This window comes from Rana temporaria, chromosome 5 (assembly GCF_905171775.1).
Source record: "Rana temporaria chromosome 5, aRanTem1.1, whole genome shotgun sequence".
NCBI lineage: Eukaryota > Metazoa > Chordata > Amphibia > Anura > Ranidae > Rana > Rana temporaria.
In genome coordinates this window covers 72,300,815-72,321,743 of record NC_053493.1, presented here as the reverse complement: position 1 = coordinate 72,321,743, position 20,929 = coordinate 72,300,815, and the positions used below count along the sequence as shown (strand labels likewise).

General features: G+C 45.4%; 1 protein-coding gene across 1 annotated transcript in view; it reads right to left on the bottom strand.

Moving 5' to 3' along the window:
* MNX1 (motor neuron and pancreas homeobox 1) overlaps window positions 1-20,929 on the bottom strand; it is a 30,929-nt gene that overhangs the window by 2,396 nt on the left and 7,604 nt on the right. The gene's annotated exons all lie outside the window — the stretch shown is intronic.

Sequence of the window (20,929 nt, the reverse complement as noted above, 5' to 3'; positions counted from 1 at the left end):
GTCGTACGTGAATGGGGCTGGGCGTAGGTTACCTTCACGTCTTACGCATTGAGCCGTTGTATCTTAGGGAGTATATGCAACGTGATTCTAAACATGCGCGCGCATGCGCCATTCGTTCGGCCATTCTTTTACATGGGGTCACGGTTAATTTTAATACAACACGCCCACTACCTTCCTAATTTGAATTAGGCGGGCTTACGCCGGCCCATTTACGCTACGCCGCCGTAACTTAGGGAGCAAGTGCTTTGTGAATACTGGTCTTGCCTCTTTATGTTACGTCGGCGTAGCGCATATGAGATGCGCTACGCCCGCTCAAAGATACGCCGCTGTCTGTGAATCTGGCCCGCAGCCATTTAGAAATCAGGTGACAGGTTTAGCACTGGGAAACACTTTTTTTGATAGATGAAAAGTGCATTTTATATACATCTTTATAGATCAGACCAAAATGATTGACAAATGAGGAGGATTGAGGGACAGAGGGACATTGCTCCAAATCAGGGAATGTCCCACCAATCAGGGACAGTTGGGAGGTATGCATAGACAACCATACAGAACCTCACAATGTGGTGATTGTGGCAATGCTGTAGGTTTTATGATTTATTTGAGAACTATGGGAAGTATTTACCAGTTATTTGCATCTTAAGTGAAACCATAATGTATTTTCTTTAGGTTTATTTTAACTGCTTGCTGGGCGAACCGTCGTAGCTGTACGTCGGCCGCTTTAAGCGGGCTAGCAGGCGCCCGCTGCATCGCGGGGGTGCCAATGCTCGTGACCAGCAGTTGCGATGACTGCCGGCCGCAAGTGATCTCCGGGCCATGAGAGGCTGAAAAACATCCCTGTTTTGTGAGCTGAGGAAATGCAGATCGTGAGTTCCTTCCTAATTGCTAGGACCCACGATCTGTAATTTCCCCTAGTCAGTCCCATCCCCCCTTCAGTTAGAACACACATTAGGGAACACAATTAGCCCCTTGATCGCCCCCTAGTGTTAACCCCTTCCCTGCCAGTGACATTTTTAAAGTAATCAGTGCATTTTTATATCACTGATTGAGTGAGAAACTTATATAGTGCAACACATGCGAACTGAATCGCCTCTGATCGCTGTATAAATGCCAATGGTCCCAAAAATGTGTCAAAAGTGTCCGATCAGCTGTCCGCCATAATGTCACAGTCCCGATAAAAATCACAAATCGCCGCCATTACTAGTAAAAAAAAAAATAATAATAAAAATGCTATAAATCTATCGTAGACTATTGTAGACGCTATAACTTTTGCGCAAACCAATCAATATGCGCTTATTGCGATTTTTTTTGTTTTACCAAAAATATGTGGAAGAATACATATCGGCCTAAACTGAGGAAACATTTATTTTTTTATTTTTTTATTGAGATCTTTATTATAGCAAAAAGTAAAAGATATTGTGTTTTTTTTTTTTAATTGTCGCTCTTCTTTTGTTCATAGCGCAAAAAATTAAAACCGCAGACGTGATCAAATACCACCAAAATAATGTTGGGCATTGGGCAGGCAATTCTTCCAGGGCTGAAGTGGTTAAAGCAGAACTATACTGTATCTGATAACCACAAACCAAAAACACCATTTCATTTATTTTTAATATAATACGCAATCCCTCCCCATCCATTAATGTCTCTATGCTTTATTTTGTTGGGAAATCATTTTGAAAAAAAAAAACACCCCCCAAGCTGCTTCCATCTTGAGTAAGGGCAGATTATTCATGCAGCATGTACTTCTCTTGGAATCCATCTGCCCTTAGCTCAGTTATACAGACAGGAGGGTGTGCTTAGCCAAGAAAACCTCTCCTCCCCTGTAGAAGACTCCTGGGATGTATGACATCATTTGCCTAGGCCTGACAACCAGGAAGCAACTGAAGAAAAAAAAAATGTAAAAACCTTCCTATATGCTAGAAGCATGAAGAATAAAATGAATGATGTTGATTAAGAGAGTTTAAAGTGGAAGTAAACCCTTCAATTTGATAGTTACAAAACAGTTAACATTCCCGGCATGCCGGAAATGCTAGCTGTCACATTTGTTTGTGCTCTCAACCAAACTGCCAAACCATCCAATGGCTGGTTTCATAACAGGTCACATGTACAGCATCATGGCAGTTGCAGATTAAACAGAGGTCAAGATGGCCGCTTCCTTGGCTGAAAAAAATAGGAGGGTTTACTTCCACTTTAAACCTAAAAATTGTTATGCATGGCACTCTGAGCCAGAGGAGGTACAGCATTTAACTGCAATGAGCATATATGACTACAACACTATACATAGATAATGTTAGGGTTTTAAAGGCATTAAAGAAAACATGTACAGAAAGAGATATGTAGAAAAATACTGCCAGTCTCCTTATGACAATGTTTGTTGTTTGGTTGTCATACTGATCCATTGAATTTCTTTAGTTTTAAGAGTTTGGTTAAAGGCTGATTAAGTAAACAAGTAGAATGTTCATTTAGCTTAATGAGGCTTGAACTCTGGGAGCTGCGACATCACCTATAGGCCCCCATAGTCTAACCTTTGTCTGTGCTCCCTCTTCTCCCCTGCAGCAGCTGCTCACTGACACAGGAGAGCCAGAGCTGTGGAATCACCTGAACGACCCGGAGAAGATACACACACCTTTTTCATACAGGTTAGGCAGGGTAGTTAGGAGGAGGTGGGAGGGGGGACATTGGGGGTTATTTACGAAAGGCAAATCCACTTTGCACTACAAGTGCAAATTACAAGTGCAAAGTGCACTTGGAAGTGCAGTCGTTGTAAATCTGAGGGGAAGATCTGAAATGAGGGGAAGCTCTGCTGATCTTATCATTAAATCACGTGCAAGCTAAAATGCTGTTTTTTATTTTCCTTGCATGATCCCCTCAGATCTACAGCAACTGCACTTCCATGCGCACTTTCAGTGCAATTTCAAGTGCACTTTTCACTTGTAGTTTGCACTTGTAGTGCAAAGTGGATTTGCCTTTAGTAAATAACCCCCATTGCTCGCTAGTTTTTTTTCTACTTTAACCACTTGCCAACCAAACACTGTAGTTTTACTGCTACAGTGTGGGCCGACTGTGCAGAATCACATACTGTATATACAGTATCTCACAAAAGTTAGTACACCCTCACATTTTTTCTAAATATTTTATTATATCTTTTCATATGACAACACTGAAGAAATTACACTAGGCCCCTTTCACACGCTTTTTCATCCATCCGTTTGCGGATGAAAAAGGCACATACATTGGTCCCGATATGATTGCGGGTGTCAGCGGATTAATATCCGCTGACACCCGTAATTGTCCGCCTCCGCAAAGATCCGATTTTGCAGACGGAAGAAAATACTATTTTTTCTTCCGTCTGCAGAGCGGATCGGATGAACACGGACATACAGTCCGTGTTCATCCGATCCCCCCATAGGGGAGAGCGGAGAAAAGACAGGACGGTCCCTGCACAGTGTGCGGAGACCGCCCTGTCATCCGCCAGCTCAGCGGGGATATATGGAGCGATCCCCGCTGAGCTTATGGACATACGGAGGCGGATCATTACTGATCTGCCCCATGTGAAAGGGGTCTTAAGCTGTACACTCACTACTTTACATTGTAGAAAAGTGTAATTTCTTCTGTGTTGTCACAAGAAAAGATGTAATAAAATGATTTTATTTTTTATATTTTTTATATGTGCTTGGAGTACAGCTTTAAGACAGTATAATCAAATAAGCTCATGCATATAGAACTATGGGGTTTGATAATGTAACAGGCCTGACAACAACAATGCTATCTGTAGAATAATTATTTCCAAACGTTAATCATGCTGTAACATTAGGGTGAAATGTAGTCAAGGTTGATGGCCGTACTGTAAGAACATCTGGTGTGAGACAGAGAAAGGATTTGGCAATGGCCGTCCTGAGCTACTCAAACTCCAATGCTTGGACTCCGGCCTAGTGTGACTGTTTTATTGAAGCCGGCTTCATAACTGTCACTTGAACCAGAGTGAATGGTCTTTGATATTACCTCTCGGCTAGGTTGAACACGGCTCTGTCTGGCCAGCTTGGTCAATGAAAGACTCATAATAATAAATGTAATAATAAATGAGTGACAAACTGTAGTTTAAAAACTAGTATTTTTTACCTCACAGAACTAATAAAGTTCAGGTTTACCAATGTAAGTTTGGGGATCAAATTCAGTAAACACACTTTCTGCATTGTAGTGCAGCTACAGTAAATCAATTCTTTCCGAAAGCAAGCTCAGCATTTTCTAGGAATGACTAAATCAAGGTAGAAACTGCTTTAGCTTGACTAAGTTGTTTCTGAGGCCTAGTACACATGACCAGTTTCCTCGGCAGAATCCATCAAGAAACTTGGTGGGAGAGTTTTTTTGCCGAGGAAACTGGTCGTGTGTACATTTTTCATCGAGGAAACTGTCAAGGAACTCGTCGAGCCAAAAAGAGAGCATGTTCTCTTTTTCCTCGACGGGAATGGAGAGAATTGTCTCGTCGAGTTCCTCGACAAGCCTAACAAGAACTCGACGAGGAAAACAATGTGTTTCGCCCGCTGAATTCCTCGGTCGTGTGTGCGAGGCCTCAGTAGTCAGCAGTGGAAAAGCTTTGGTTTTGGCACCTTGTTTAAATCACTAGTTCTCAGACAGAAAGGAAAATATTACCCACCAAACTTAAAGGGGTTGTAAAGGTAAAAAAAAAATCCCCTAAGTAGCTTCCTTTACCTTTAGTGCAGTTCTCCTTCACTTACCTCATCCTTCCATTTTGCTTTTAAATGTCCTTATTTCTTCTGAGAAATCCTCACTTCCTGTTCTTCTGTCTGTAACTCCACACAGTAATGTGAGGCTTTCTCCCTGGTGTGGAGTGTCCTGCTCGCCCCCTCCCTTGGACTACAGGAGAGTCAGGTCGCCCACTAACACACAGCTCTTTTCTCTATCTGCAACGTAGAGAGCGTCCTGACTCTCCTGTAGTCCAAGGGAGGGGGTGAGCACGACACTCCACACCAGGGAGAAAGCCTCGCATTACAGTGTGGAGTTACAGACAGAAGAACAGGAAGTGAGGATTTCTCAGAAGAAATAAGGACATTTAAAAGCAAAATGGAAGGATGAGGTAAGTGAAGGAGGACTGCACTAAGGTAAAGGAAGCTATTTAGGGAAAAAAAATTGTACCTTTACAACCCCTCGCTCGCGACCCACGGCTGGGCTCTTAAAGAGGACGTATATATGCGTCCATGAGCCCAGCTCTGCCATTCTGCTGACGTATATCGTCGTGCGGCAGTCCTTAAGTGGTTAATAGAATGATTATTTTCTATAAATACATTTTTATTTTTTTTCACAAAGTACCGTGATCCACAGCAGCCAAACACAGCTCAGGTTTCTGGTATCCTCTTACTGAATACTGCTATAATAAGACAATGCATGCTGTCCATCATTACTACACTATGGGGTTGGTTTACTAAAACTGGAGAGTGCAAAATCTGGTACAACTTCTAACCTCAGCTGGTTCAATTAAACTAAAGGAAGAAGGTTTTTAACCTTCATGCAGTGGCTCTCCCAGATCTTCCTCTCCTCATTGGCTCACACAGCAGCACGTGACTGGCTGAAATTGGACACAGCCGATCACATGGTTAACTGCTTGCCGACCAGTCGCCGCAGTTGTACTGCGGCAGGTTGGCTCGGCTGCGCAAATTGCCGCCATTGTATGTCGGGAGCGTACACAGCAACCTATGAACCCATTCACTAGCAGGGGAGCCAACCAGCCGGTCCGCTGGCCACCCGCGATTGCTCTAGAGAGAGAGACAGAAGAATGGGTATCTGCCAGTGTAAACAAACAGATCCGTGTTCTGTCAGGGGAGGAGAGAAAGATTGTCTAATCCTAGTGATTAGGAACAACGATCTCTATCCTCCTCCAGTCAGCCCATACAGTTAGAAACACCTCCCAGTGAACACATTTAACTCCTTGTTAACCCCTTCCCTGCCAGTGACATTTATACAGTAATCAGTGCATTTTTATAGCACTGATTGCTGTATAAATATCACTGGTCCCAAAAAAGTGTCAAACGTGACCGATCTGTAAAAATCGCAGATGACCGCCATAAAAAGTAATAAAAATGCAATAAATCAAGAACTGAGCACGCCCACTCCCACTCCCATCCCTCTCCCCTGGTAAAGGGGTCCCACCATTGTTCACTATATCACTCACCCCCATCATCTCCCCCCCCCCCCCCCAGAAGAAAAAAAAATGCAATGAATCAACCCTCAGACGCTATAACTCTTGCACAAACCAATTAATATACGCTTATTGCAAAAATATGGAGCAGAATACATATTGGCCTAAACTGAGGAAGAAATTATTTTTTTATACAATTTCTTTTTGGGATATTTATTATAGTAAAAGTAAAAAAATATATATTTTTTTATCAAATTGTTGCAATTTTTTTGTTCATAGCGCAAAAAATAAAAACCGCAGAGGTGATCAAATATCACCAGAAGAAACCTCTATTTGTGGGGAAAAAAAGGGCGTCAATTTTGTTTGGGTATAGCGTCGCACGACCGTGCAATTATCAGTTAAAGCGACGCAGTGCCATATAGCAAAAAATGGCCTGGTCAGGAAGTGGGTAAATCCTTCCGTGGCTGAAGTGGTTAAAGAGCCGCGTCAGCAGCTCTTTGCAGAGATCGGGCTCACGCCATGTCCTAGGTTTTCTGCTGTTGTTAGATGGTGCCAATAATATTCTAAATTTGATTAAATTAATGGGAATGATTTAGTAAAAGAGCAGAGGCTGTTCACTTGGCAAAGTGTATGTTCACCTAGCATATAGTAAATAAGGTGAAGCTGTATGCATTTTTGCATATCCAATCACGTTCAAGGGAAACTAGCACATGATTGGAAGATTGATGTGAACACAGCTTTACCTCAATATTAAAGCCTAACTCTGGGCAGAAAAAAATGATCTCTTTTAGTGGGGCTGTGCCCACACTGCAAGGGTTAACAGCCTATGGTCCAGGGGAGAAACCGTATCTGATCCTCTGCTACCCCTGCAGATGGCGCTCCTCCATGATCAGATAGTGGACTGTCCCGTTCTCACATCCAGATGCTGTATGGTTTTCGCAAGGGATGTTTACATTCCTTTCAATAGCAAAAAAAGTGATCAATTTTTTTTTCTAAAGGGACAGTGAGATTGTTTTTTAAAACAATATAATAAAATAAATATATATATATATTTTTTAAGTGCCCCCATCCCCATGTGCTTACGCGCAGTAGTGAACGTGTATGTAGCTCATGCCCACATATGTAATCAGTGTTTGCTCCACACGGTATAGCGGTATCGCCACAAACGTCTGAGCAAGAGCACTAATTCTAGTACTAGACCTCCTCTGTAACTTTAAACATGTAACCTGTAGAAATTTTTAAAGCGTCGCCTATGGAGATTTTTAAGTACCAGAGTTTGGCGCCATTCCACGAGCAGGCACAATTTTAAAACATGAAATGTTAGGTATCTATTTACTTGGTGTAACATCATCTTTAAACTTAAATGGCAGGACTGGGTTGACTATAAGTCATCACAGAGTTATCTAGTCCGGATGGTATAGAGGAAGTATAGAGGAAGTGTAGTGAAGTAAAAGTTGACAAACTAAGAGACTGAGGTTCGGAGAGAAAGGGGCGGGTCTGGGTATGGGGGGGGGGGATGGGTTAGTCGACTTGGGTAGGGGCACTCTGGTTTTATGATGTAAATTTTTTTTTCTTTTTGTTTTTTTGTACTTTGCCATACTGTGGCCACGTTGGCTTAATATAAACACATAATGACATAGCAAACAAAGTAAAAAAGAAAAAAAAAGACATTTCCCACCATGATGCGAACCAGGATGGAGACAGCGTATGAACGCAAAATTGATTAGGTCTTCCGGTAAGTGTTCTCTGAGTCGAAAAAAAAAACGAAAAAAACAAAAAAACAAAAAACATCATCTTTAATATTATACTAAAAAAATAGGAGTATATATTATGCTCTGTTTTTTTTTTAGTTCATTAAAGTGTATTTTATTTCCAAAAAATTGCATATAAAAAAGCGCTGCGCAAAACAAAAAAGCGTGACATAAAAAAATTCAATGATCACCATTTTATTCTCTAGGGTCTCTGCTAAAAAATATATATATAATAAGTTCTGAGTAATTGTCTAGCAACAAAGACTGATTTTAACTTGTAAATAACAAATGTCGGAAAAAGGCTGGGTCAGCAAGTAGTTCATTAAAATCATTCTTATGGGTAGTTATGTATCACTGCACACAATTATTGTTTTACCTTTACATGCAGCAGTATATCTGTATTCAGAACCTTTTTATTTTTCCAGAAATGTATAAAGCATCAAGAGGGGATCTAAGCTATGCTGAAAGCTTGCAACTTGAATTACATAAATCAGCAGAAACCCCAAAAAACTAAATGTAAAATATTGCAATTTACCAATTCTTAGATGTGGTGGCTGCACTAGTTTTCTTCTTTTCTTTATGTCACCTGGTGATCCCACTAATAAATCTATTATTTTTAAACTTAAGACAAACCATTTACCACTGATGGGAGTGCTTACAATTATCAGATTTTATTTGCTTATGTACATCCTTTATACTAAAAGGAAAACAAAAACTGTTGCTGTAACTGCTTAAAGCGGATGTGCCACTAAAAAAATATATTAAAAGCCAGCAGCTACAAATACTGCAGCTGCTGACTTTTAATATAAGGACACTTACCTGTCCTGGAGTCCAGCGCCGATCGCAGCAGATGACGAGCCGATCGCTCGTCACCCTGCTGCTCCCCCCTCCATCCTTGGTGAGGGAACCAGGAAGTGAAGCGCTCCGGCTTCACTGCCCGGTTCCCTACGGCGCATGCGCGAGTCGCGCTGCGCCCGCCGATTGGCTCCCGCTGTGTGCTGGGAGCCGAGTGTTCCCAGCATACAACGGGGGACGGACGGGAAGCAAGGAAAAAACCCGTCTTTTGCCCATATCGTAGAGCCGGAAGTGGGTGCAGATACCTGTCTGTAGACAGGTATCTGCACCCCCCTCCCCCCTGAAAGGTGTCAAATGTGACACCGGAGGGGGGAGGGTGCCGATCAGCGCGACTTCACTTTAGAGTGGACATCCGCTTTAAGAAGTGTTAGCTGGAGTTCAGCTTTGTTAGTAAAGCCAATCTAAATCTGCTGGTGCATCTAACACTCTCCACAGACTGACAAAATTGCTGTCCAAAAACGCCTCCATTACTGTTCCAGTGGAGTGGAGACACCCTAAAGCCTTGTACACACAACCCGAGTGTCAGGAGACATTGGCTGGTTAAAAAAAAATGGCCGACATTCGGCCCATGTGTATGCCACCCTGTCCAAACGGCTGGCTTCTGTCGGACAAGCATGCTGGAAAACCAGCAGCCAACTGACTCCGGATCTGCACCCTCAGCCAATGGCGGAGTGTTCTGGCAGGGGGGGGGGGGGGAATCTGCCTGTCAGAACACAACAGCTTGCATAGTTAGCCCAGTGGCTCTGACCGATCGTTCAACACAAAACACATAGGGGCAGATCCACAAAGATATTACGCTGGCGTATTTCTTAATACGCCGCGTAATTTCAAATTTTGTGCGTCGTATCTTTGTTTTGTATCCTCAAAACAAGATACAACGGCATCTCGGCTAGATCCGACTGGCGTACATCTTAGTACGCCGTTGGATCTAAGCTGCAATTTTTCGGCGGCCGCTAGGTGGCGTTTCCGTCTAATTCCGCCTCGAGTATGCAAATTAGCTAGTTACGGCGATCCACGAACGTACGTCCGGCCGGCGCATTTTTTTACATCGTCTGCGTTCAGCTTTTTCTGGCGTATAGTTAAAGCTGCTGTTATGAGGCGTACTCAATGTTAAGTATGGCCGGCGTTCCCGCGTACAATTTTTAATTTTTTACGTCGTTTGCGTAAGTCGTTCGCGAATAGGGATTTGCGTAGAATGACGTCACCGTCGTGAGCATTGGCTTGTTTCCGGGTTAATTTCGAGCATGCGCACTGGGATACCCCCACGGACGGCGCATGCGCAGTTAAAAAAAAACGTTGTTTACGTCGGGTCACGACGTATTAACATAAAACATGCCCCCATTACATCCATTTGAATTCCGCGCCATTACGCCGCCAAAGATACACTACGCCGCTGTAACTTACGGCGCAAATTCTTTGAGGATTCGAAAAAAAAGAATAAAGTTACGGCTGGGTAATGTATCTTAGATACGCTGCGCCCGGCGCAAAGGTACGTGGATCTGCCCCATAGTGTGCACCAGGCTTTAGGGCTCTTTCACAAAGGCAGTGGAGGGGCAGTAAAAACAGGTAGCTGAGCCATGGTTTTACCTTCCACTGGCCAACCACCCATATTCCAACATTACTGCCTGACAGGGCTGTACACATGCTGTGGGCACAATGCTTTGCTTTGTAACCTTGTGCCTGTCAAACTCACCCATTGAGATCAATAAGACTGCCCTTCAAATGTGAGCCAAACACTTTGCTCGCATTTGCGGCATGGTCCCGGAATGCAAAAATGCCATTTAGTAATTGAAAAAAAAAAAAAAAATCGGGAGGCAGCAGTAACGCCTCCTGAACACCTGCTAGCTCTTATACCACCCTTCAAAATGTTATCCACCATAGTTCACTTTTCAGATGGTGGTAAACCTTCCAGCCAGTGTGAAAGAGCACTTAGAAAGGAAGTGTGTTACTGGCCAGATCACCAGGTTAGAAAAAAGAAAAAAGAATTATAAAACCCCTTTCACACTGAGTTAGCTTCGGAAAAGCGCCTGAAAACTACCTCCCATGCATTTGCATGAGTGCGTTCACACTCAGGCTGTGCCCTTTGGTAATTTCCGCTGTTTTATCAGCTGCCCTCCTTCCCCCCATTGCCTTCTGGGACCCGTGTGTCTCAGCAGACGACAGAACATGACTCGCGCATGCACAGTAGGAAACTGGCTGTGAGTTTAAATTGCTTGCAATGCCGTTGTCTTGTCGATCTAGTCCCCCTATCGAGATAGTTACCTGCCTGACTGCGCATGCGCATACAAAGCCCACGGAAATCTCCAAACCTCAGGCGGCATCCAGGTTAATTCCTTAACATCCCCGTGGATTGGAGGATCTTACCGCAAATTCCACTTTGCCCTGGAGGTTCGGTGATTTCCGTTGGCAAGGATTGCGCCTGCGCAGTCAAGACAGGATCCATATCGATAGGAGGAACCATATTGTCAGATCATCGGAGCCTGCACTCAAGGCCGAGGGGCGGATCAGCTTGGGATGGATAGGATGCATTAAAGCGGAGCTCCACCCTCCACCTCCACTCCCGCTCATCGGAAACCCCCCCCCTCACATTTGACACCTTTCAGGGGTCTAAAGACAGGTATTTGCAGCCACTTCCAGCCACACAGTCTGCGGGTAGACTGCGGGCAGGACATCAGATCCCCCCCCGTTGTGTTCTGGGAAACACACAGCTCCCAGAACACCATCCGCTGACACCCGTAATCGTCCGCCTCCGCAAAGATCCTGCTTTTCGGACGGAAGAAAATCCTATTTTTCTTCCGTCTGCCGGATCGGATGAACACGGACATACAGTCCGTGTTCATCCGATCCCCCATAGGGGAGAGCGGAGGAAAGACAGGGCGGTCCCTGCACCATGTGCGGGGACCGCCCTGTCAGCTACCAGGTCAGCGGGGATTTTACGGAGGATCCCCGCTGAGCAAATGCGGACACACGGAGCAGATCATTACTGATCCGCCCGTGTGAAAGGGCCCTAAGGTAAAAAAACATGAGACTTTACAACCATTTTAATTGAACAAGCTGAAGTTAGAAGCTGATTGGCTATCATGCACAGCTGCACCAGATGTTGCACTTTCCAGCTTTAGTAAATCAACTCCACAATGTATCATATACTGTCTGTTATATTTGTTTCTCTCTGTATTTCAAAGTATCTTATTTTAAATGTTATCTGTAACTTGACTATGTTTGATACAATATAGATAAAAGATCTTCCAGTTTCATACAAGTATACAATGCAAATAACATACAAAAAAGGTTCCCCAGACTCCTCAGATCTTCACACTAGGAGGTTGGGTTGTCATTCCTCAGCTCCCATGCATCCTCAGCAAACAAGAAGACTGATGCCGCGTACACACCATCACTTTATGTCAGGGGTCTCCAAAGTACGGCCCGCGGGCCACATCCGGCCCGCTAGGACGTTTTGTCCGGCCCGCAGCTTCAGTCATCAGACTCACTGCAGGGACGGCTTGCTTTGCCTTCCGACAGGCATTGAGGGATTTCAGTGCAGACCTGCTGCAATTCCCAGCTCCTCCACCAGAGTTAGTTTCATTTTAGCTGTAACAGCTTGTCTGTGTAAAAGGGGCGGGAGCCGGGAAGTACAGCGTGTCTGCTCTAATGCCAGCTCTTCAGAAGCAGCACAGAACACGCTGATCTACAGGGAAACTTGCAGACAGTCAGTGATGGGGAAAATAACGTGCTGGGGGGAGAGAGGAGGCTGGGGACACAAGTTTAAAGGGGGGACAAAACTGTGTGTGGTGGGAGATCTGATGGGGATGTGGTGATGGCTCTGATGGGGATGTGGTGATGGCTCTGATGGGGATGTGGTGATGGCTCTGATGGGGATGTAGATGTGGTGATGGCTCTGATGGGGATGTGGTGATGGCTCTGATGGGGATGTGGTGATGGCTCTGATGGGGATGTGGTGATGACTCTGATGGGGATGTGGTGATGGCTCTGATGGGGGATATGGTGATGGCTCTGATGGGGGATATGGTGATGGCTCTGATGGGGGATATGGTGATGGCTTTGATGGGAGATATGGTGATGGCTCTGATGGGGGATATGGTGATGGCTCTGATGGGAGATATGGTGATGGCTCTGATGGGGGATATGGTGATGGCTCTGATGGGGGATATGGTGATGGCTCTGATGGGAGATATGGTGATGGCTCTGATGGGGGATATGGTGATGGCTCTGATGGGGGATATGGTGATGGCTCTGATGGGGGATATGGTGATGGCTCTGATGGGAGATATGGTGTTGGCTCTGATGGGGGATGTGGTGATGGCTCTGATGGGAGATATGGTGATGGCTCTGATGGGAGATATGGTGATGGCTCTGATGGGGGATATGGTGATGGCTCTGATGGGGGATATGGTGATGGCTCTGATGGGGGATATGGTGATGGCTCTGATGGGGATGTGGTGATGGCTCTGATGGGGGATATGGTGATGGCTCTGATGGGGGATATGGTGATGGCTCTGATGGGGGATATGGTGATGGCTCTGATGGGAGATATGGTGATGGCTCTGATGGGAGATATGGTGATGGCTCTGATGGGGGATATGGTGATGGCTCTGATGGGAGATATGGTGATGGATCTGATGGGGATGTGGTGATGGCTCTGATGGAGATATGGTGATGGCTCTGATGGGGGATATGGTGATGGCTCTGATGGGGGATATGGTGATGGCTCTGATGGGGGATATGGTGATGGCTCTGATGGGAGATATGGTGTTGGCTCTGATGGGGGATATGGTGATGGCTCTGATGGGGGATATGGTGATGGCTCTGATGGGAGATATGGTGATGGATCTGATGGGGATGTGGTGATGGCTCTGATGGGGGATATGGTGATGGCTCTGATGGGGGATATGGTGATGGCTCTGATGGGAGATATGGTGATGGCTCTGATGGGAGATATGGTGATGGCTCTGATGGGGGATATGGTGATGGCTCTGATGGGGGATATGGTGATGGCTCTGATGGGGGATATGGTGATGGCTCTGATGGGGGATATGGTGATGGCTCTGATGGGGGATATGGTGATGGCTCTGATGGGGATGTGGTGATGGCTCTGATGGGAGATATGGTGTTGGCTCTGATGGGGGATATGGTGATGGCTCTGATGGGGGATATGGTGATGGCTCTGATGGGGGATATGGTGATGGCTCTGATGGGAGATATGGTGATGGCTCTGATGGGAGATATGGTGATGGCTCTGATGGGGATGTGGTGATGGCTCTGATGGGGATGTGGTGATGGCTCTGATGGGGATGTGGTGATGGCTCTGATGGGGATGTGGTGATGGCTCTGATGGGAGATATGGTGATGGCTCTGATGGGGATGTGGTGGGGGCTCTGATGGGGATGTGGTGATGGCTCTGATGGGGATGTGGTGATGGCTCTGATGGGGGATATGGTGATGGCTCTGATGGGGGATATGGTGATGGCTCTGATGGGGGATATGGTGATGGCTCTGATGGGGGATATGGTGATGGCTCTGATGGGGATGTGGTGATGGCTCTGATGGGGATGTGGTGATGGCTCTGATGGGGATGTGGTGATGGCTCTGATGGGGATGTGGTGATGGCTCTGATGGGGATGTGGTGATGGCTCTGATGGGGGATATGGTGATGGCTCTGATGGGAGATATGGTGATGGCTCTGATGGGGGATGTGGTGATGGCTCTGATGGGGGATGTGGTGATGGCTCTGATGGGGGATGTGGTGATGGCTCTGATGGGGGATATGGTGATGGCTCTGATGGGAGATATGGTGATGGCTCTGATGGGGATGTGGTGATGGCTCTGATGGGGATGTGGTGATGGCTCTGATGGGGATGTGGTGATGGCTCTGATGGGGATGTGGTGATGGCTCTGATGGGGATGTGGTGATGGCTCTGATGGGGGATATGGTGATGGCTCTGATGGGGATATGGTGATGGCTCTGATGGGAGATATGGTGATGGCTCTGATGGGGATGTGGTGATGGCTCTGATGGGAGATATGGTGATGGCTCTGATGGGGATGTGGTGATGGCTCTGATGGGGATGTGGTGATGGCTCTGATGGGGATGTGGTGATGGCTCTGATGGGGATGTGGTGATGGCTCTGATGGGGATGTGGTGATGGCTCTGATGGGGGATATGGTGATGGCTCTGATGGGAGATATGGTGATGGCTCTGATGGGAGATATGGTGATGGCTCTGATGGGGATGTGGTGATGGCTCTGATGGGAGATATGGTGATGGCTCTGATGGGGGATATGGTGATGGCTCTGATGGGGATGTGGTGATGGCTCTGATGGGAGATATGGTGATGGCTCTGATGGGGGATATGGTGATGGCTCTGATGGGGATGTGGTGATGGCTCTGATGGGGATGTGGTGATGACTCTGATGGGGATGTGGTGATGGCTCTGATGGGGATGTGGTGATGGCTCTGATGGGGGATATGGTGATGGCTCTGATGGGAGATATGGTGATGGCTCTGATGGGGATGTGGTGATGGCTCTGATGGGAGATATGGTGATGGCTCTGATGGGGGATATGGTGATGGCTCTGATGGGAGATATGGTGATGGCTCTGATGGGAGATATGGTGATGGCTCTGATGGGAGATATGGTGATGGCTCTGATGGGGGATATGGTGATGGCTCTGATGGGGATGTGGTGATGGCTCTGATGGGGGATATGGTGATGGCTCTGATGGGGATGTGGTGATGGCTCTGATGGGAGATATGGTGATGGCTCTGATGGGAGATATGGTGATGGCTCTGATGGGGGATATGGTGATGGCTCTGATGGGAGATATGGTGATGGCTCTGATGGGGATGTGGTGATGGCTCTGATGGGAGATATGGTGATGGCTCTGATGGGAGATATGGTGATGGCTCTGATGGGGGATATGGTGATGGCTCTGATGGGGGATATGGTGATGGCTCTGATGGGGATGTGGTGATGGCTCTGATGGGGATGTGGTGATGGCTCTGATGGGAGATATGGTGTTGGCTCTGATGGGGGATATGGTGATGGCTCTGATGGGGATGTGGTGATGGCTCTGATGGGGATGTGGTGATGGCTCTGATGGGGATGTGGTGATGGCTCTGATGGGGATGTGGTGATGGCTCTGATGGGAGATATGGTGATGGCTCTGATGGGAGATATGGTGATGGCTCTGATGGGAGATATGGTGATGGCTCTGATGGGAGATATGGTGTTGGCTCTGATGGGGGATATGGTGATGGCTCTGATGGGGATGTGGTGATGGCTCTGATGGGGATGTGGTGATGGCTCTGATGGGGATGTGGTGATGGCTCTGATGGGGATGTAGATGTGGTGGGGGCTCTGATGGGGATGTGGTGATGGGGATGTAGATGTGGTGGGGGCTCTGATGGGGAACACTGATGTAAGGCCTCATGCACACTTAATATTTGGCCCTGGTGCACGAGGCTCTGGCATTTAGGTGCGGGCAGAGGATACAGGTGCACCATCCAGCCCTGATAATGGCCGCCTTTTTTTAAATTCTGCTCTATTCCATAGCTGAGGAGTAATTTATAAATGGCTTCTTTTTTTTTTCGGCCCGCGAATATCTGTAAAATATATAATGTGGCCCTCGAAGTAAAAAGTTTGGAGACCCCTGCTTTATGTGATGAAAAAACAACATTTTTAAAAACGTCAATTTAAATGACCGTGTGTGGGGGAAAACGTTGTTTTATGTCTTGTGAAAAACGACAAAAAAAAAATTGAAGCATGCTTCAATTTTTTCTGTCGTTTTTCCAAATGTCGTTTTTTGTTTCACAAAAATTGACCGTGTGTAGCAAAAAACGACGTTTAAAACGACGTTTTTAAACCCGCGCATGCCCAGAAGCAAGTTATGAAGCAAGCGTCAATGGAAAAAAGTGGTGAACGTAACCGCGCTTTGCTAGAGCATTGTGAAAAAACGATGGTGTGTAGGCAACGTTGTTTTTGAAAATTGAAGTTTCAAAAACGTTTTTTACTTCACAGAAAATGTCGTTTTTTTCCATCACATAAAGTGATGGTGTGTACGCGGCATGACAGTCCGATCTATTAGTGAACATTTGTATTATTATGGACACAACACACAGCTATGCGAACCGGGCTTATTATTATAATTAACAGGTCACAGCTGCATGGAGGGATGTCAGTGTTATGTACACATCAAGCATGCAAGCTCTGCCCACACTGGTATGTATATCCAGCATGTGTAATTAATACATGGAACAAGATCTGTACTGCCCTGGGATATATCTCTAGGTATGAGCAAGAAAAACAAAAAACACAAATACAACCAGCAATAACTAAAGATTATAGCCCAGACCGAATAAGTTGCTGGTGCACATAGCAATCAATAAAGTAGTTAATTTCTGATTTGATATTTGCAATTAACATCTTACCGACTATTGTCCCTAATCATGCGATTTCATAATTTTTGTTATCATTAAAGTGGTCCATGTATAATAGTAAATAATATAATAATAATAATGCACTGTGGTGGGATTTACTAAAAGATTAATTGAACAAGCTGAACTTAGAAGCTGATTGGCTACCATGCACAGCTGCACCAGTTTTGGTAAATCAACCCATGTGTGTATAATAATTTAGTTTCCGGGTGCATTTATCAACCTAATGGCCCGTACACACGATCCGAATATCAGACGAAAGCGATCGTCCGATGAAGAATCGTACGATTTTCGGATCGTGTGTACACTACTTTCGAGAGCCGATCACGACAGTTCATCCGATATTATTCGATCGGACATGCACGAAAAGTTTCCTCGTACAATGTCAGATCGTACGATTTACGTTTAGTCAGTACAGTTGTCGTCCGAAAATACAATACAAATACATTACAACACATGACATCACTTCCGATTATTTTTTTCGGTCGTACGAGAATTTTCGTGACTTTAATAACCTATTTCATTTTACTTGCGACTATTAAGCGAAAAAAGTCGTACGATCCATCGTACGATATTCGGATCGTGTGTATGGGCCATAAGGCTACTTTCACATGAGGCGCTGATCTCCGCTGAGCCGGTGGATGACAAGTCCCTCTCTGCTCACTGTGCGGGGAGGGGCTTGTGCAGCGCCGCTGTCCGTTTTCATCAGATCTCACCCGATTCGATCCGCCATGGATGGATGGGGATGTATTGCCATACGTCTGATTTTGGCTGATCAGGTCGGGTTGGATTCCAGCGGACATGTCTCCGCAGACATCCAACGCTCCATAGGATTGCATGGAGCGGCCGTTCAGGTCCATCGACAAAACTGAAAGGCAAGACCTGAATGTTCCGACCGTGTGAAAGGGATCTAAAGTGAAGCCTCGTACACACGACCGAGGAACTCGACGGGCGAAACACATCGTTTTCCTCGTCGAGTTCCTTGTTAGGCTGTCGAGGAACTCAACAAACCAATTTTCTCCATTCCCGTCAAGAAAATAGAGAACATGCTCTCTTTTGGGCTCGTCGAGTTTCTCGACAGTTTCCTCGACAAAAAATGTACACACGACCGGTTTCTTCGGCAAAAAAATATCTCCCAACAAGTTCCTTGCTGGTTTTTGCCGAGAAACTCGGTCGTGTGTACGAGGCTTAACACAGTATTCCCCTTTGCAGCAGATATTAACCAAGCAAGTGAACGTGCATGTTCAATCACCCAATCATATCAAAATAAAATTCATGTTATTTTCATTTCCCAATCACATGACTATAGGCATGCCTTCACCTTACTCACAAGTGTAACAAGTGGACATTCAGTTTATTAAAGCAAAGGTCACCACAAAATAAATAAATAAATAAAAAATGCAGTATGTGTGCATTTCCCGAAGTTGTATCCTATATTAAAGATCATGCAAGTACAGAAAAATACCTGTTGATCTGCCAGAAATGCAATCAGCTCTTACCCTGTCCTAAGCTAATACCCAGCATTTTTGTGGACTAATCAGTGTCAGCCCTGCCTAATGTCTTTTGCTAAACCACTTAACAATGCCCACACTTAGATCCCCACAGCATAAAGGCTAATCATCCTGTAGTCCTAGATAAGAAGTGACGACTAAGCTATTAGTATAGCCACCACTAAGCTCCTGTGTTTGATCCAAGGGAAAGTGTCTGTGTGCAACCAAACCCTATATTTTCACTCTTTAGTCCCTATGTAGGAGGCTCCCACTGATCACCACTGCTGTGTCATTGAGTATACATTGTGTACATTGTACAGGTATGAAGGGACGATAGGTGGCTCTGTATTTGGGCAGCCCTGACTCCAGGCAGCCTAGAACAAAGGGAGTCCATGTAAAGCTCAGTCCTCCAGGTGTGATCTGATGTACTCAGCAGCTGTTCACATAATACACACAATGGGATGGAAAATCAAATGAATGTGATAAAGGGTCTGTTACATTGCCTTGGATTGGATATAATATATATAATAAAGGACATTGGAATTTTAGCTCTCCAGAGAAATGCCTCCACCTGTAATCTAACTTTACAACCTAGTGGCTCTATCTGTAATGCAGCTCCCTCAAAGGAATGGCTCGACCTGTAATTTAATTCTCACAAATCATGGACCCACATGTACTCTATGCCTCGTTTCCACTGAGCGGTTCGGTTCGGTACGGTACGCTATTTTGGGTGTTTCCATTTTGAAAGTGTGCCATAAAAACCGAACCGTATTGCACCATTCGGGGTCCTGCTTCAGATGTGGGGCCATAGAAAATGGAACAGTTCGGTTAGGGCGGAGCTACAACACATTTCACTGATTGGTGGACACGCTAGGTATTTTTTCTAAACCCTGTATGGCCCCCGACGGTCCGACTTGCAGTGGAAATGCTCACCAGAATAGACCGGACCATTCTAAGCGTTCCAAACTGTACCGACCCGAACCGTTCCGCTCAGTGGAAACGAGGCATAATCTTCCAAATAGTAGCTCCACATTTAACTTAGTTCTCCCAAGGCATGGATCTACAGTCTCAAGCCTCGTACACACGACTGAGAAACTCGACGGGTGAAACACATCGTTTTGCTCGTCGAGTTCCTTGTGAGGCTGTCGAGGATCTCGGCGAGCCAAATTTCCCCATTCCCATCGAGGAAAAAGAAGACATGCTCTCTTTTTGGCTTGACGAGATCCTCGACAGTTTCCTCGTCGAAAAGTGTACACACGACCGGTTTCCTCGGCAAAAAAAAAACCTTGCTGGTTTTTGCCGAGAAACTCGGTCGTGTGTACGAGGCCTAATACTTCCAAATAATATCTCAACCTTTATCTTAATTCTCTCAAGGCATGGATCTACCTGTAATTACTTTCAAGTAATAGCTTCACCTTTACCTTAGTTATCTCAATGCATGGCCCTACCTGTAGTCTAATACATTCAAGTCATAGCTCCACTTTTAATTTAGTTCTTCCAAGGCAAGGAGCTACCTCTATTATTTTTAATGACACTTTCATTAATTGTTAAACTGGTCTGATTGACCAAAAGAGCCTTCAGTTCACTACTCATTTCCAACAGCCAGATCAGAGGAAATCTGTGTTGTATTAGGACCTTTGACTGGAGTTAACATTCACCCCTTAGTACATCTCTCCCATAATAGCAATAGTTGTCTCATCTCATGTGTGCTGCAGCAAAGAAAACTGAAGCAAACCTGCATTAACCACAGTAACCAATCAGATTCTATTAAAATGAGCTCCAGTGTTTGTAAATCAGTCTGCTCCTGTTCCTGTACTGCTATATTATTATCTCTATCCAGAGACCTATATATTGATATCCCGACCATAGGTCACTCAGCTCCATACATTTGCTGTATCTCTGCCACACTGTCCATTGGACTGAGTTATGGAAACCCCAGGCACAAGTAATGTAGCCTATTGGCCAGGGGTGGACTGACAACTCATGGGGTCCCCGGGCAATAGAAGATTATGGGGCCCCCAGGCTTACAGATGGCCACCACACCAGGAGGCATTGCATAGGCAGGGCAGCTAAAATCTCAGGATTTTCACATCAAAAGCATGTCGGTTTTGGACATATCAGGGACAGATGTAAAAAAAAACACAGATTTTTACATACTGTCCCTGGTTTTATTGAGCCTGGCAACCCTGATGGGGCCCCCTAGTGGCATGGGGCCCTCGGGCAGTGC